The sequence below is a fragment of the Dipodomys merriami genome, unplaced genomic scaffold (assembly GCF_024711535.1).
Source record: "Dipodomys merriami isolate MVZ:Mamm:240054 unplaced genomic scaffold, mDipMer1.0.p SCAF_348, whole genome shotgun sequence".
In the NCBI taxonomy this organism is placed as follows: Eukaryota; Metazoa; Chordata; class Mammalia; order Rodentia; family Heteromyidae; genus Dipodomys; species Dipodomys merriami.
In genome coordinates, this window is record NW_027205026.1 from 563,462 (window position 1) to 582,126 (window position 18,665).

Here is an 18,665-nt window from a genome sequence, read left to right on the forward strand (position 1 = left end):
ATTAAGGGACCAGGGACAGGGGTGCTGTTGTTTTCTGCCTCTCTCTCTCTCTCTCTCTCTCTCTCTCTCTCTCTCTCTCTCTCTCTCTCTCTCTCTCTCTCTCTCTCCTCTCTCTCTCTCTCTCTCTCTCTCTCTCTCTCTCTCTCTCTCTCTCTCTCTCTCTCTCTCTCTCTCTCTCTCTCTCTCCAGGAGAAACCAGAGCATGCTGATCTGTGGCCCCTGTGGCCCTCTGCGGTTTCAGGGACTACAGGAATGCTATTGTGTGCACCAGGCCATGCCTGCGTTTGCCAGTGCTGCAGGCCTTTCAGCACACTTCCCATCCAGGCAGAAGCCTTTAGGTTGAACCTTACAGTGTTTTGCTTTTTAATGAAAACTTGCTGCATATATAGTAAGTCTGATGTTCCATATACTTTTAAAAGGTAGATGTATACCTGACCTACTATACTCAGGTTTAGCATTTGTGGAATTAATAAAATTGAAAATGCTAAAACAATTGCACCCATATCCTTCATTCTTCTCATGATACCTTAAACAATGTAACACATTTACCTAGCATTTCCATTACAAGTTATTTAGAGATGACATAAACTATATGGAGGATGTGCCTAGGTTTTATGCAGATAATACAGCATTTTTCAGGGACTTGAACACTCCAGATTTTTGTGTTTTTCTGTGGGATACTGAACCAGTCTCTCTTCCACTCCCATACACAACAATGGTTATATTCAACACATTTCTCAGACTTTTACTGTGTTGTCTTTTGAAGTTTGGCAATATTGACACATCTATCTGTAGCTTAATAGCTAATAAAGAAATTATAGCCAAGCATCATTGGCTCATGCTTGTAATCCTAGCTCTCAGGAGGTTGAGATCTGAAAATCACAGTTTGAAGCCAGTCCAGACAGGAAAGTCCATGAGACTCTTGTCTCCAGTTAACCATCAGAAAGCCAGAAGCGCATTTGTGGCTCAAGCAGTAGAATGTTAGCCCTGAGCAAAAAAGCTCTGGGACAGTGCCCAGGCCCCAAGTTCAAGCCCCTACCAGTAATGGATGCGTGCGTGCAGGTGCTTGCAGAAATTATGCTTAGGTGTCACTGTGCAAAGGGGACCTACATGCTGTGAGGAATGCACTAGAAGGGAGCCCTCCCTGCCTGCCCAACAACGTCTTCCCTGCAGTTTTTCCCACTTGGGTATGCTACATGCATGAGCTGCCTGCCTGTATCTGCCTTCTGAAATGTCATTGTCGCATGCACAGTGACACTCGGGTTACGCAGGTTCTACCTGTGTAGCCCATATCTCAGCCACATGTGTTCATCCCATTTAGGATGTGTAGACTTTCAATTGTCCTCTTCCTGAGTCATGTTGGAAAGAATTCAAACTCATGGTGAAAGGATCATACTTCTGAATTGAAGTTAGGTGAAACATATTGGTCTAAGGCTTACTGTCTTTGGGAATGCACCCTAGTAGACAGTGGGGTGGCTTAATGGGCATTGTCATTTTGGGGATCTTGAGCACCTACAGAAATGGTGCTCAGGTGGTGTCAAGGTGGGAGGGAGACTGACAGGTATGTGACGAGCATTTTATAGAGGAGCCGGGCACCAGTGGTTCACACATGTAATCCTAGCTACTCAGGAGGCTTTGATCCGAGCATCTCAGTTTGAAGCCAGCCTGGGCAGGAGAGTCCATGAACAGTAGGAGCAGTGAGCCTAGGCCTGGGGCTCTTATCTAGATTAGGCGGACAGGTCACTCCTGGTCATCAGAAAACCAGGGTGGAACCTTTCCTCATCCTAGACTTTAGGGCCATTTCCCAGGAGAGAGTGTGGAGAGTGGACGGTGCCCTAAAGCACCTCATCAGATGTGAGTGAGCCCTTTAAATTCCAGGTCACCAAGACAAGGTTATGCTTGTTACAGTGTGGTTAGTCAGATGGAGGGGACACCAAGATTGAAAGGAGCTGAGGTGGAGATTCATGCTCACCAGATCTGCCTTTCTTTCTCCTTTCAGAACAAGCGTCCGGCTGGAGTTAGCATAGCATCAGCAGCAGCTCTGACTTCCCACCATGGAATCGGTAAGTGCTGTTTCACTGTGTTAACACTGATTTGTGCTTCATTGGTGGTGGTTGGTGAATGGCTCTCTCCCCTTCTTTCCTCCCAGCCCCTTCCCATTGGTTTCTTTTCCTTCCCTCCCTCCCTCCCTCCCTCCCTCCCTCCCTCCCTCCCTCCCTCCCTCCCTCCCTCCCTCCCTTCCTTCCTTCCTTTCCTCTCCTCTCCTCTCCTCCCCTCCCCTCCCCTCCCCTCCCCTCCCATCCCCTCCCTTCCTTTCCCTTTCCTTCCTCCCCTCCCTCCTCCCCCCTCCCCCTCCCTCCCTTTCTCCCTTCCCACCTTCCTTCTTTCCTTCCTTCCCCCCCCCCCCCCCTCCTTTCATCTGTCGAAGGGCTTGAACTCGGCCTGGTCCCTGTCTGTCCCTGAGCTCTTCATCTCAAGGCAGCACTCTGCCACTTGAGCCACGGCTCTACTTCCATTTTCTCTGGTGGTTAATTGGAGGTAAGAGTCTCATGGACTTTCTTGGCCAGGCTGGCTTTGAACCACAATCCTCAGATCTCAGCCTCCTGAGTAGCTAGGATGACAGGCGTGAGCCAGTGGTTTCTAAGAGTGCCAGAGCAGTTCAGAAGTCTCCAGGTTGCTGTTAATAGGCTTAATGGAGTTTTACCCGTGTGTGTGTGTGTGTGTGTGTGTGTGTGTGTGTGTGTGTGTGTGTGTGTGTGTGTGTGTGTGTGTGTGTGTGTGTGTGTGTGTGCGCGCGCGTGTGTGTGCGCGCGCGCGCAGCGCGCGCGCTTGTGAGTGTGTGTGTGTGTGTGTGTGTGTGCTTGTGAGTGTGCTTGTGAGTGTGCCAATCTTGGAACTTGAACTCAAGACTCTAAATGATGTCCTAAGATTTTTGCCCAAGGCTGGCACTCTTACTACTTGAGCCACAGCTCCACTTCTGTCTTGTTGTTGGTTAATTGGAGATAAAAGTTGTGGACTTTCAAGTTTCAGCTAGCTTCAGATCTCAGCCTTCTCAGCAGTGTGAGCCACCAGCACCCAGCTCTCATTGTTTTGACTTTTGTTCTAGATTTCATTAGGTGATACTCTAGTGAGTTTTCCAGTAACAGTGTAGTACCCCTTGTGTCATAATAACAGGAATGTAGCTGAAGATATCCAAAGAAGCTTATTTTTTCTCAACTTTCTTCATCTGCTTGTTACTCTTCCTAAATAGTCTAGAGATCCTAAAATTGCTGTTTTGTTTAGACTCTGTGCATGTTGCGTTAACTGTTGAAGCTTCACTTTGAGAGTGAGTAGGACAGGCCTTGAGGCTCTTCTGGCCTGTGTTGTTGGATAGGGAGTTGTGGCAGGTTATTACTATTTCTGTTGTTCTTAGAAGCTTGGAACCAGGTTCTGGGAAGGAGAGAATCCTTCATTAGTCAACCCACGCTTTTTGCTTCCTCCTGGGAATGATTGGCACTTTTTTTTTTTTTTAAGAAGGGGCATCTGTCTATTACACAGGTCAGAGTCCTGTTAGGCATTATGGATGGCAGATTTTTTTAAGTTCTTCAATGAAATGACAACTGGAAGGAAAACTCATGACTTGTTTTGGTTTTTCATATCTTGCCTAGGTATTAATATTTGAAAGTAAGCAATACAAAAGTGTGTGTATTATCTATTTTTGTCTGTTACTCCTATCAGATGGGAAAGAAACCTTTCATGATACCTCCTCAGTGGATTTGCTGACTCTAAGGGTTCATTCTTTATCTCAGCTGCCATTAAGTAAGGCCACTTGGATATAAATGGACCTGGCTAGCCTTTTGGCCAGAACTGCCACCTTCCAGTGATTTGCCAAACTGATGAACACAAAGGGAAAGAGGAGATATACTCCATACATGTTCTTTAGGCCCTTCAGGAAACATGTAGATGCTCATGTATGTGGCCAAAGGAATAACTTCAAGAAGGGCAATATTGTAGCCTTAAAGGGTACTGTCCAGAAAGGAATGCCCCACAGATGTTACCAGGGCAAAACCACAAAGGTTTACAGTGTTACCCAGCATGCTGTTAGCATTGTTGTGAACAAGCAATTGTTGGGCAAGATCCTTGCCAAGAGGATGAATGTGCATAGTGACCGTATTAAGCTAAGAGGCAAGATAACTTCCTGAAACGAGTGAAGGAAAATGAATGGAAAAAGAAGGAAGCCAAAGAGAAAGGGCCCCGGGTTCAACTGAAGCACTAGCCTGCTGCACCCACCAAAAAGGAGCACACTTGGTGAGAACCGAGGGAAGAAAGGAACTTGCATCATTGGCAACTATTCCCTGTGAGTTCCTGGTCTCAGAGATTTACGAAGTAAGACTGCTGGACTATAAAAATAAAATAAATGGACCTGGCTGGCGTCTCACTGGACTGGAGCGTTGCTTGGCCATAGAGGATCCGTCTTGGTTATCGTCACAATGGGCCACCGTAGGTTGAGGCACGCAGGAGGACAGAGAGGCAGTGGGAACTGGGAAGCCACACCAGCCACCCACACCTGGAGTCTGAGCTGTGCCTCTGTTTGCAAAGTGTATTGTGGACCTTAATTAGTAAAAAAGACTGCTTATGTTAGTGTGAGAAATTTGATTGTTGATAAGCATTTAGTAACTCAAAGCACGTTTCTCTGATGAGAACAGCCATATCAGGACTTCCTGACAGTGTAGGATTGGCCTACACATTTTGGAGCTCTGGCTGTGCAAGAGCAGTAGGTTATATTGATAGGCAGAAGGTTTTTTATAACATGGCAGTTGTTGAAAATGATACGGCTTTTGGCCATACCAAAGTAATAGTATGCTTTACCTCCATTTGTTAGTTTTGTGAACTAATTGAGCATGAAGGTTTAAGTGATCTAGAGGGAAGTCTGTATTTCTGTGTAGAAGGTCTCTTGGGCACACAGTACACCGTTGGAGTTGGGGGCAGTATGTTGTGAATGGGTTGGCAGGACCAGCATGCAGTACCCATGAAGGCTTTGCTTTGGTCTGCCCCATGATTTTAACTGGCCTTAAAATACGAGGGTTTATAGAATAGAACAGTTTTGCAGCTTCTCCAATAACCTTTTATTATTATTATTATTATTTTTGTTATTCATGTTTTAGTCACTTAAGGCAGAATATGAATGAGATGTGAGGCCATGCCTTCTGCTAGGTAGGCCAATACAGAGGATTCTGCTTGCCCTTTCCTCATGACAGAGAACCTCTGTAGACCGCTCCGTCCTGAGGTGAGTGGCTAGTGCAGCCCTGTTGATTCAGATGCTGGACAGTCGCGCTGCCCTGTGACCTTGGGCACATTCCCATGAAAATGGGAACATTCATCTTAAAGATTTCTGCTTGTAGAAGCAAGACTGTGAAAATATAAAGATTAATTAGATTGTGTGTGTGTGTGTGTGTGTGTGTGCGCGCGCGCGCGCGCAAAACCTTCCTCTAGGTGTCCTCTACCTTTGGTTTTGCATTGTTGGAGATGAAACCCAGGGCCTTGTGCATTCTAGCAAGCACTCTTCCACTAAGTGACACTCCAGCCTCTGGGTGAACTGCTGGCCCCCCACCCCCCACCACCCCAGCAGTGGCTTGAACTCAAGGCCTTGAGCTCTTGGATTTTTCACCATGGTGTAGAGCCTCCAGTCTAGCATTTTTGCTGGTTAATTGAAGATGGTGTCTCTCGGAATTTTCTGCCAGGTCTGGCTTTAAACCACAGTCTTCAGCTGTCAGCCCCCTAAATAGCTAATAGCTAAGTAGCTACATTGTGGTGATCCATGTGCATGGATAGTAAATTTATGCCTACTGTGAAATTGGAATATGAATTATGTTTGCAAAAACATTTTAGTTTTTTTTAAAGTTATAAGCCATGATGATAAAGACAGTATTGTATGAAAGGAAGTTTCAATTTCATGTTATTTTTATTTTGTTTTAAATTTTTTGTGGTACTGGGGATGGAGCTTAGGATTTCTACTTGCCAGACAAGCACTCTACAACCTGAGCTATACCTTCAGTTCCTCATGGTTTATTCTTATTCATTCATTTATTTGTAAGTAGTTGAACAGCAAAGCAATTTATAAGGGCAATGCATCCTGATCAGTGTCACCCCTTTGGCTTTTATTCCCCCCATATATATATATATATATATGCATGTATGCATGTATGCATGTATGAATGTATGAATGTATGTATTTATTTTTTTGTCAGACATGGGGCTTGAATTCTGGGCCTGGGTGCTGTCTGTCTCTGAGCTCTTCAGCTCAAAGCTAGAGTTCTACCATTTGAGCCACAGCTCCACTCCTAGTTTTCTGGTAGTTTATTGGTGATAAGAGTCTCATGGACTTTCCTGCCTGGGCTGGCTTTGAACGGCGATTCTCAGATCTCAGCCTCCTGAGTAGCTCGGATTACAGGCGTGAGCCACCAGCGCCCAGCACATCACTATTCTTTAAACAAAAGTAACTGAGGCTTATGCTTGTAATCCTAGCCACTCGGAGGCTGGTTGCTGGTGGGTCATGGTTTGAATCCAGCTTGAACAGAACTAGTCTCTTATCAGAGTTGAGCAGGAAGCATGGCCCAAGTGGTAGAATGCCAGCTAAGCAAGTTCAGGTTCTGAGTTCAGAACCTGTGGGTGCTTTTTAAAATTACTGGGTAAATATTTTAACTGATTCTTGTTACAAATTCTAGTTTCATCCTCAACCTCCCAATAATAGCCAAAATGTTATTTTAATTAAATTAACAATAAATAATAAAAATATTTTCAAACCAGTTCCCCAGTAGCTAGGATTACAGGTGGTAAGCCACTGGCGCCCAGCAGATCTTTCTTTTCCTTGGTGCTGGTACCAGAAATGAATTCAGGACCTTACACTCAACTTCTTCACTTACAGCTGGCTGGCCCTCTACTACTTGAGCTACACCACCAGCCTAACCTTTTTGCTGGTTAATTGATGATAAAGTCTCTTTGGCTTTTCTCCCCAGGCTGGCTTCTAACCTGGATCCAGAGATCTCAACCTCAGTAGCTAGATTTATAGGCTAGAATCATATGCTTCCCTCCCCTCTCCTCCTCTCTGGGGTTTACTGAGGTTTACTCTACCATGGAGCCACACCCCTGATGCAACGTTTTTATGTTGTATTTAGTTGGGACTTTTGGCCAGTGTCACCATGCTAGTCCACATGTGAGGGGTAGGGTCTGGGACACTGACACATGCTGTGCACGCACTGCTATCAGTAGGATATCCAGGTTAAAGAGAGCAGGTTTTTGCTTGAGACAGAACCTTCCCTGCAGCCCAGGTGCTCTCCCAGTGCGACCCTCTGGCCTCTGTCGACTCCCAAGTGCTGGGGTTCTGGGTGTGAACTATCATACCTGGCTCCTGAATAGAGTTTCATTTTGCAACTCGATTTATTTTTAAATTAGTCACATGTGGGTGGCTTCATTCTGACCTTTTTACATTTCTATGCAATGTATCCCAGTCAACTCACCCCTCCATCCCTCTCCTGTTCTCCCCTCTCCCCCTCTCAAAACAACTTCAACAGGTTTCATTGTTCTGTTTTCATACATGCAAGCAAACTACTTGGACCATAGGATTTTCAATGATTGCATCATCTATAGAAATTTACTATATAACTGACAAGATTTTAATTACATTTCCTGGTGGAAACTTGTCTGTCTGTGCTTGGGCATCCTATTCCGTCTTGTGGGGGGGGCATTGTTCAGGTACAACCTGAGGCTGGGTAGAGGTATATTGGCTTGCTTGTGAACCTGAGGAGAGACCCCTAGAAGAGTGGTTGGTGATGGCTGCAGGAGTATCCAAGTTGGGGTGTCATTCTGTGTTGGGACTGGAACCAGGTGGCAGCCGGGCCACGTGGGACCCCTACCACAGAGCCTCAGGTGCAGCTTTTTGTTATGTAACCTGCAGGCCATAGGACTTGGTGGACTAGACCTCAGAATTTCTGGGAACTGATCCAATATGTTCAGTCTTGTGAATCCTGCTCTACACATTGTTTTAGTGCCAAAAGGGTCACTTTTTAAAAAAGAGCCTAGTGCTAGGGATGTAGCTTAGAGGTAAAGCTTGTCCAGTCCTAGGTTTGAATTCCATCACTGCAAAAAAATAAAAAATAAAATAAAAGTCTTTCTTTTGGACCTTTTGTACAGTTTTTAGTTTACATGAAAATCGAGCATACAAGAGCTCCCCTCTCATACACAAATCTTTTTTATATTAACATTCTACACTGGAGTAGTTCATCTGTTAACATCCATGAACTCACACTGAGGACACAGTTCACATTGAAGTTCATGCAGGATGTTGTGTATCCTGTGTGTTTGACCAGTGATAATGACTTACATCTTATAATCTGCTTATATCTATAGCATCACACAGAACCGTTTTACTGCCCTGAACATCTGTGCTCTGCCAGTTCGTCCCTCTCTTCTCCCTAACCCCTAGCAGCCCAGGGTCTTTTGACTGATTGTAGGTTTTCCTTTATTAGAATGCTATGGAATTAAGAGTCATATAGTATGTTGCTTTTTCAGATGGCCTTTTGTTTCTTAGCATATGCTTATAAAATTCCTCTGTTGTCTTTTTATGGCCTTAGAACTAGTTTTCTTTTAGTGTCTGATGATCTTCCATATCTTCTACTGTCTTTATGTACTGTAAACTCACTGCTGGACCTCTTGAATAACTGTAAATTGTCTCTGGTTTTCAGTGACACAAGTAAACAAAACCAGTTTTTTGTTTGTTTGTTTTTGGCACTTGAACTCTGATCCTGGGCGCTGTTGTTCCTCAGCTCTTCAGCTCAAGGCTAGCACTTTACCACTTGAGCCACAGCGCCACTTCTGGTATTCTGGTAGTTAATAGGAGATAAGAGTATCATGGACTTTCCTGCCTGGGCTGGCTGTTCTTGAACCGCAATCCTCCGATGGCAGCCTCCTGAGTAGCTAGGATGATAGGCGTGAGCCACCGGCACCCAACAGTCATGTATTTTTAAACACCATTTTGATTCTTCTGAGCTGAGACTTTCTTCACAGGCGTTTGCTTTGTTATATTCCATGCTGCCCTCTCCTTCATCCTGGTTCATGACAGTGGCCACATCTCAAGAGGAATGCAGCAACACTGGGAATGACTTCTTTCTAAACCACTCCTCAGAGCAGTGAGGTTGATGGTGAGAGGAAGGTACAGGTATTTTCTCTGGGGTCCTAGAGTCCTGGTCCAGAGGTGGAGTAAAGTGTCTCAGCTTCAGGTTTTGGGTTTGTTTTTTTTTGTTTTTTTTTTTTTTTTTGGTCGGTCATGGGGCTTGAACTCTGGGCCTGGGCGCTGTCCTTCAGCTCTTCAGCTCTGCCTCTTGAGCAACAGCAACACTCCTGGTTTTCTAGTGTTTTATTGAAGGTAAGAGTCTCACTTTCCTGCCAAGTCTCGCTTCAAACTGATCATCAGATCCCAGCTTCCTGAGTAGCTAGGATTACAGGCCTGAACCACTGGTGCCTGGCCAAAATTGAATATATTCTTTTTTGCCAGTCCTAGGGCTTGAACTGCAGGGCTCTGAGCTGCTTTTGCTCAAGGTTAATACTCTACCACTTGAGTCACAGTGTCACTTTTGGCCTTTTCTGTTTATGTGATACTAAGGAATTGAACCCAGGGCTTCATGCATGCTAGGCAAGCAGTCTACCAAGCTCCCTTTCCAGCAGGTTCCTTTCTGAATGGTGGCATGCAGTCAGCCGGGTGGCCAAGTGGTCTGTGTCCTGCCCACAGCCTTCTTAGGCCAGCATGTCTTGCTTTTACTTTTAAATTTCTCTATCAGATACTAAACTAGTAGCTCTTAATGTGGGGTAGAACACTAGCGCTCTCTCTCTCTCTCTCTCTCTCTCTCTCTCTCTCTCTCTCTCTCTCTCTCTCTCTCTGTGTGTGTGTGTGTGTGTGTGTGTGTGTGTGTGTGTGTGTGTGTGTGTGTGTGTGTGTGTGTGTGTGTGTGTGTGTGTGTGTGTGTGAACTGGGGTTTGAATTCAGGGCTTGCTAGGCAGATGTTCTACCATTTGAACCAGGTTCCCAGTCTGCAGCTTTTTATTATTAAAAATTTTGTTTTTTTTTTAAACAGACTCTTCATTTGTAGCCCAGTATGTACTTGAATGTGTAATTCTTCTCCCTCAGACTTCCATGTTCCTAGATTACAGGACTAACTCTTCTCTTCTCCCTTTGTTTCCCGCTCCCCTTTTCTTCCATGTCCCTCCTCTGTTCTCCTTTTCAGTACTAGAATTGGAACTCAGAGCCATGCTCTGGCTTCACTGAGCCATGCCAGTTATTTTGGAGACAGAGTCTAGTGAACTTTTTTGTCCAAACTGGCCTCAAATCATGATCCTCCTGACCTCAGCATTCTAAGTAGCAAGGGATACAGGTTACCTGTGCCCAGCCACACATGCGTGCGTGCACATACAGACAACACCAGAAGATCTCCATGTTCTCGGTAGCTATGGTTACAGGTGACAGAGGCCCCGCCACATGCATACACACACAGACACATGAATACACACAGATAGACCAGAAGATCTCAGCATTCTCAGTGGCTAGAGTTACAGGTGACAGGCCCAGCCAGACACACAAATGCACAACATGCTTGCATGCACCTGCGCGCGCACACGCATTCACACGACAGAAGGTGCTTGAGGCTCAGAGTCTAGGGTTTCTGTCGGGGGCTGCTGCTGTGCACAGATCAGAGTCTTTGGCATGCTCTTGTGAAGCCTTGGAGCAGGTCTCTCCTCACTGGACCATCACTGTCCCAAGTCTCCAGCCTTCCATCAGTGTGCATAGAAGAACACTGGAAGAGCTGAAATTGTGCCTTTTTCTTACTGCCTTGAAGGGCCATTCCTCCTATATGTGGCTAAAGGCTGATGACTTCCTGCCACCTGTGAAAAGGAGCCCTTGCTAGCATGCAGACGTTGTCTGTGTACATTCTTGTTGTATCAGCAGGGTGTGTGCAAGCCTAGAGCTGAGCTCTGGATTGGTCACATTTTACATCTCAGATTTAGCGTATTCTCCAGTGAACTGATGATCCTGTTAACTTACCTTTGCTCATAAAGTCCCAAGTTCATGTGTGGCTTCAGAGTGTTCCGCTTAGTAGAGGCCTCTCCTTGAAGAGTGTGTGCAGTCCTACCCAGGAGACCTCGTGTGGACTCCTGTGCGGTCCTCCCCAGGGGATCTCATGAAGACTGGTGTGATGTCCTCCCCAGGGGATCTCGTGTGGACTCCTGTGCGGTCCTCCCCAGGGGATCTCGTGTGGACTCCTGTGCAGTCCTCCCCAGGGGATCTCATGTGGATTCCTGTGCAGTCCTCCCCAGGGGATCTCCTGTGGACTCCTGTGCGGTCCTCCCCAGGGGATCTCGTGTGGACTCCTGTGCAGTCCTCCCCAGGGGATCTCGTGTGGACTCCTGTGCAGTCCTCCCCAGGGGATCTCGTGTGGACTCCTGTGCAGTCCTCCCCAGGGGATCTCGTGTGGACTCCTGTGCAGTCCTCCCCAGGGGATCTCGTGTGGACTCCTGTGCAGTCCTCCCCAGGGGATCTCATGTGGACTACTGTGCAGTCCTCCCCAGGGGATCTCGTGTGGACTCCTGTGCAGTCCTCCCCAGGGGATCTCGTGTGGACTCCTGTGCAGTCCTCCCCAGGGGATCTCGTGTGGACTTCTGTGCAGTCCTCCCCAGGAGATCTCGTGTGGACTCCTGTGCAGTCCTCCCCAGGGGATCTCGTGTGGACTCCTGTGCGGTCCTCCCCAGGGGATCTCGTGTGGACTCCTGTGCAGTCCTCCCCAGGGGATCTCATGTGGATTCCTGTGCAGTCCTCCCCAGGGGATCTCGTGTGGACTCCTGTGCAGTCCTCCCCAGGGGATCTCGTGTGGACTCCTGTGCAGTCCTCCCCAGGGGATCTCGTGTGGACTCCTGTGCAGTCCTCCCCAGGGGATCTCGTGTGGACTCCTGTGCGGTCTTCCCCAGGGGATCTCGTGTGGACTGGTGTGATGTCCTCCCCAGGGGATCTCGTGTGGACTCCTGTGCAGTCCTCCCCAGGGGATCTCGTGTGGACTCCTGTGCAGTCCTCCCCAGGGGATCTCGTGTGGACTCCTGTGCAGTCCTCCCCAGGGGATCTCATGTGGACCCCTGTGATGTCCTCCCCAGGGGATCTCGTGTGGACTCCTGTGATGTCCTCCCCAGGGGATCTCGTGTGGATTCCTGTGCAGTCCTCCCCAGGGGATCTCGTGTGGACTCCTGTGCAGTCCTCCCCAGGGGATCTCGTGTGGACTCCTGTGCAGTCCTCCCCAGGGGATCTCGTGTGGACTCCTGTGATGTCCTCCCCAGAGGATCTCGTGTGGACTTCTGTGCAGTCCTCCCCAGGAGACCTCGTGTGGACTCCTGTGCGGTCCTCCCCAGGGGATCTCGTGTGGACTCCTGTGCAGTCCTCCCCAGGGGATCTCATGTGGACTCCTGTGCAGTCCTCCCCAGGGGATCTCATGTGGACTCCTGTGCAGTCTTCTCCAGGGGATCTCGTGTGGACTCCTGTGATGTCCTCCCCAGGGGATCTCGTGTGGACTCCTGTGATGTCCTCCCCAGGGGATCTCATGTGGACTCCTGTGCAGTCCTCCCCAGGGGATCTCGTGTGGACTCCTGTGATGTCCTCCCCAGGGGATCTCGTGTGGACTCCTGTGCAGTCCTCCCCAGGGGATCTCGTGTGGACTCCTGTGCAGTCCTCCCCAGGGGATCTCGTGTGGACTCCTGTGCAGTCCTCTCCAGGGGATCTCGTGTGGACTCCTGTGCAGTCCTCCCCAGGGGATCTCGTGTGGACTCCTGTGATGTCCTCCCCAGGGGATCTCATGTGGACTCCTGTGATGTCTTCCCCAGAGGATCTCATGTGGACCCCTGTGATGTCCTCCCCAGGGGATCTCGTGTGGATTCCTGTGATGTTCTCCCCAGGAGACCTCGTGTGGACTCTGTGCAGTTCCCTCTCTCCTACTCTTTTGCTATTGTCAGTCTGGTCTGTCTGTCAATTACAGACACGTCCTCCACTGTGTGTTGGTTCCAGAGCTGTAGTTCTCCTTCAGTCTGTGTTCTGTTGCATATCAGTAGCAAAGGATGCTTCAGCACTCCTGGATGAAAATCTTATGTAACCCTGCTGTCAAGATCCTTTTACATGGACTCTGCTCCCAGGACTGTGGAGCTGGCAGTGTCCCAGCCCATTCCTCCGGCAGCACACAGCCCTTCCCTGGGGCTCATCCAGTTTACTCTGCTTGCATAATTCTTCCTGTTAAAAAGCTGCTCCAGCGGTGGTCGCTGGTGGCTCACGCCTGTCATCCCAGCTGCCCAGGAGGCTGAGATCTGGGGATCATGGTTTCAAGCCAGCCTAGACAGGAAAGTCTGTGAGACTTATCTCCAATAAACTACTCAGAAAAAGCTAGAAGTGGTACTATGGCTCAAGTGGTAGAGCGCTAGCCTTGAGCACAAAGAGGCTCAGGAACGGAACCCAGGCCCTGAGTTCAAGTCCAGGACTGCCCCCCCCCCAAAAAAAAATTCAAAATGCCTAATCTTTTAGATGGGAGAGAGTCCTCCAGTTGTGGTGATGCTACTGACTCACCTCAGTTCAGCCGGTCAGTTGCTCTAGCAGTGTGTATGCTTTGTAGAGAAAAGATAATCTGGATTGTAGTGACTTAACATGTAATGTTTCATTTGCTTGTTTGAGATTTTATTTTTTACAACTAGGGCATTCTCTAAAACCAGTAAAGAATCTTGGAAAAAATACTTTCTGCCTTGGCTATGAGGACTAAGAAGCTTTCCAACAGCACTGAAGCCTGTTGGCCTTAGCTCAGAAGGAAGACTCATGAACTAAGAAAAATAGACCCAGGAGCGTCTTGCATTTAACTGTTGAGGCCTTGTTGTTACTGTTTTTGTGGAAAAACACGTATAATCATGCTGCTTCTCTTTGCCATAGAATATAACTCATGAGTTTCATTTCATGCTTAATGAAATGAGGGGAGAAACTACATTTTTATATTAAAGAGAAGTATCATGATACCAAGGAGTAGTAGAATGCCAGTTGGGGGGGGGGTGGCCAAACTATTTATTTTTCAGTGACAGGTAAGCCTAGTATGAAATTGCTGGCCCTCTCTCTCTCTTTTCCATTTCTCCCCCGCCCCTCTCTCTCTGTCTGTCTCTTTCTCTGTCTGTCTCTGTCTCTGTCTGTCTCTGTCTCTGTCTGTCTCTCTGTCTCTCTCTCTCTCTCTCTCTCTCTCTCTCTCTCTCTCGTGTGTGTGTGTGTGTGTGTGTGTGTGTTGGTTTGTCAGTTTGTCGGTTGTGGGGCTTGAACTCAGGGCCTGGGCACTGCCCCTGAGCCTCTTTGTGTTCAAGGCTAGCACTCTATCACTTGAACCATAGTACCACTTCCAGTTTTTGAGTGCTTAATTGGGGATAAGATAAGATTGGGACTTACTTTTCTGATGGCTGTGTACCTAAGTTATAGTGGGTATAGAGAACTTCCCTCAACTGTCCGTGTGCCTGTCTCTTGAGACCCTGGTGTAACCTGTGAACACTGGTGGATGAGGAGCCATCCTGCCCTCAGGACACAAAGATCCAGCAGAAAGGTTCTGTCCTCTGATTACTGTCAAAGCTTCTGTAGGAAAAAATGTGCAGTGTGGAATGAGAGCCACCTTGTTTCCTGGGCGTGCTTAAGGGTCATGAATGGTACTTTGGTCGACTTTGAATAAGTGAACTTCGAAGAAATAGTCACCTTGTCTAGAAAAGGAATTTTGGATGAAGTGACAGGAAGGGACTAGCTGACGTAAACCACTCTTTGCCTCCTTTCACAACCATAATTCTCAGATCTCAGCCTCCTGGGTCGCTGGGATTTCTGGTGTGAATCACTAGCTCCTGGCTTTTCTTTTTTCTTTTTTGGTGTTGTACTTGGGCTTGAACTTGTAGCCTCATGATCTTGCTCTGCTTTTTCAGTCACGGGGCTGTGCTCTGCCACTTGAGCCGTGCCTCCTGTTCTGACTTTTTGTCTGTTAATAAGTAACTGGGCAAATGCACTGTGATCTGAGGTTATTAATCTTCAGGCCTTGGCCGTCATCATCTTTACAGATTTTTAACCATTTTTGCCCATTGTTGAGGAAAGGGCATGGGAACACCCAAGCTATTTGTGGTTCTGTGTGTGTCGTTCTATTGGCTTTACCCATTGACTTGGAAACTCTTAGCTCTTTCAGTGTTTTTTTCTCTGAGTCTCTTTTTAAATATTTTAATATATTTTACCATGAATGTCACACACATATATAATGTACTTGTGTGTGATGAGTGTGCATGAGTGTGTGCATGCTGGTCCTGGGGCTTGAACGTGGGCCCAGGTGTCTCAGCTGTTTTTGCCTAAGGCTGTTCCTCTGCCACTTGAGCCATAGTTCTATTTCTAGCTTTTTGTGGTTAACTGGAAACAAAGTGTTTCATAGATTTTCTTACCTGGACTCTTTGAACTTTGATCCTCAGATCTCAGTCTCCTAAGTAATTAGGATTACAGGTGTGAGCCACTGGCTTTTGGCTGTACAATATCCTTCGATTGCATTCCTGAATAGTTTGTCTGTTCCTGTCCTGAGGGGCCTGAAGGTATATCAGTAAGTGAACACCTGCCTTGAATGTACAGGACCCTGGGTTAGATTTCCCAGTATCTCAGGGAAAAAAACCCAAAACACAAGTAATAAAAGATAAACTCTGGAAAGGTTAAGATACAAGTTTAAGCATGTGTGTGTGAGGTGGGGGAGAGGGAGAATATGTGCATATACACAGATGTGCCTGGCTGCCTGTACTCAGGACCTCAAACTCTCCCTTGGCTCTCTTGCTCCTGGCTGTCCTTTATGTCTAGAGTCAGACCCCGGTTCAGCATTTTTCTGGTTAATTGGAAATGGATTCATGTGTCTATTTGCCATTTTTCTTATGAGAAGTCTCACTTAAGCTCCTTTACTCATTTAGTGACTGATTTATTAGTTTGGAGGAATATTAAATTTGTGAATTCCTTGTATATTCTGGAAATTAGGCCTTTGTCAAATGGGTTGCTGTAAAGGTTTCTTCCAGTCTGTCAGCTGCCTTTGAACTGAGTATCTGGGCTGAGTGTCAGGCAAGCCACCAGCACCTGACTGCAGTGAGCATTCTTCGGACGTCCCGTCACGGTGCCTGTGGAGGGCAGGGCCTCACGGCCATGCTGGTGAGGAGGCAAGTGGCCCTTCCCATCCACGCACTCTCCCATGGCTGTTCTCCTAAGCAGCTGCCAGATGCTTTGCAGGAGGAGGGAGGCATCTGGTTGTGAGCAAGGTTGGTCTCTTGTACAGTCATATCGGTGCTGACTCCTGCGTTTTTCATCCTTTAGTTGTAACCCAGTGCCTTACTATTTGATCAACGTGCTCCAGTTTCCGTACCTGGTAATGTGTGATCAGAAACCAGACATTGTACTCCTCAAAATTTCTTCAGCTTTATTCTGGGATCTGGATAGTTCCTTAGGAACCTTTTGCTGCACTCATCTCTTTTAAGGTTGTAGGATAGACTGGGGCCCCAATTTTGAGCTAGTGACATTCTCTTGCTGAGATGTGACATTCTGAGCTCCCAGACTCAAGCTCACTCAGGTGAGCTCACGGTTGGTGGGCTCTGAGCCCAGTAATGGCTTGAGTCGTTTCCTGTGGGGGTTCCTCCACAAGGAACAGCCTTCAGTGTGTCTCTTCCTTGGCCAGATAGTTCCCGTTGGCCCTCATTCTAGTGACGGACACAGCGTGCTGACTTTTTAAGTCATCTGCAAACACTCAGCATGTTAGATAGACCTGTAGGCAAAGACAGAAACTGCTTCCATTCTGCTTCATACAGATTTTAAATGATACATTTAAAATGGTGTGGTGAGGAAAAGAAGGGAAAAGACACCTCTGGCTGTGTGATCCCTGGGGTGGAGCAGGCAGTGTGTGAACCAGCTCTGATTGGCACAAGCTCCTCAGGGGCCTCCCATTGATATCTTCATGTTTCTGAGGCATTAAATATAGGGCGTCTTAAAAATATAATGGGGTTAGATTGGGGTAAAAAGGGCATGGGCATGTTTTTTTCCCTTGTCCCTTTCCATGGTAGTCTCTTTGCCTTTCCTTCCTAACCCATTTCCCCACCCGTATGCGCTCCTAATGCTGTGTTCATTGCAGGTACTCTCCTAGGCTGCACTCGTGCTGTGTTGTAGAGTGTGTGCCTATCTGTGTAAGGCCCTGGGTTGATCCCCCCCCCCCCCCCCCCAGTGAAAAAGGCTCTCTTCTCACCGTGGAAGTGCTGACCTCTGAAGTTTAGTCTTTCTGTCTTTTCTATTAGTAGGGTGTGGAGGTAGGTGTTGTGTTCTGGATTTCAATTCTATTTTGATACCTAGGTGACTGTTTGACTCATGTCTTCATCTTAATGGCTTAGACTAACCTCAGAGCAAGTGCTTACCTGCATAGAAGGGGGAAATAGTTCCCAGACAAGTTTAGCTTCTTTCCAAGGTGTGCTTAGGCATGAGTTCCCCATAAGCAGCGCTGAGCTCTTAGAGCACTGTGGTAGAGTCCAGCAGTGTCTGGTGTTGCTCAGAACTGGGTTTGTGGAGTCACCTCACAGGCTGGTTAGCGCCTTCCCTGTGTGTCCCCTGTCTTAAGGATTTGAACGTGCAAGGTAGGGCAAGCCTTAGGTGAGACTCTCTCCTCAGGGGTGTGGAAGATGAGGGTGGAGCATAGAGGCCTGGGGAAAATGCGGTTTTAGATTCTTTACCTTGTCAGCTGTTTAGCCGACTTCATGAAGGCTGAGTGTGTGCAGGTGTGAGGAGTCCATGAGGGGCTTTGTTGGGTGGAGGGAGAAGGGTAGTGAAAGTAAAAGCATAGAAGTGGCTCTTTGGGTCCCATACTTCTCTCCTCTTGGTGCTGTCCTAATTTGGCTTACGTTCGTGGCTATTGTCCTTTTTTGGCCTTCAATCTGGTGCACTCAGAACCCACACTCCACAGTGACACTGGGCAGAGGTCCGCACTCTGTCGGTCCTGACTATGCTGCCTCCCAGCTGTGCCTGCCCCAGGCCCCCAGCAGCCTGGTTCGCCTGCTCTACAGAGTAAACAGCAGAGAGCCACTGAGACCCATGTTGAAGCCTGTCTGTCTCCTAAAGGTAGACACTGAATTTCTTTGTGTTAGATTTCATCTTCCACCGGTTTAGAAGCCCTCAACAGGACATCTCTCTCTCCCCACCAGTCCCCTTTTTAAAAATTATCTTTAGGGCTGGGAAGGTGGCTCAGTGATAGAGTGCTTGCCTTGCATGCATGAGGCCCTGGGTTTGATTCCTCAGCACCACATACACAGAAAAAGCCAGAAGTAGAGCTGTGGCTCAAGTGGTAGAGTGCTTGCCTTGCATGCATGAGGCTCTGGGTTTGATTCCTCAGCACTACATACACAGAAAAGCTGTGGCTCAAGTGGTAGAATGCTAGCCTTGAGCTGAAGAGCTGAGGGACAGTGCCCAGGCCCAGAGTTCAGGACCCACGGCCAACAAAAACAAAAACAACTTTACAAAGGAGTTGACATTCAACAACTGCCTCTCTTCTTATTCCCTCTGGAGTAGTTCTAGAGTTGCTTTTCCCCCAGAGCTGGTAGAAATCAAGGCCAGG

General features: G+C 47.5%; 1 protein-coding gene across 2 annotated transcripts in view; it reads left to right on the top strand.

The window, feature by feature from the left end:
• The window catches only part of Ankrd11 (ankyrin repeat domain containing 11), a 149,069-nt gene that overhangs the window by 59,868 nt on the left and 70,536 nt on the right, over window positions 1–18,665 (top strand). For both annotated transcript variants that reach the window (XM_069987844.1, XM_069987845.1), the window contains exon 2: window positions 2,000–2,063. The gene's annotated coding sequence lies outside the window, so the exon portion shown is untranslated. The remainder of the gene's footprint in view (window positions 1–1,999; window positions 2,064–18,665) is intronic.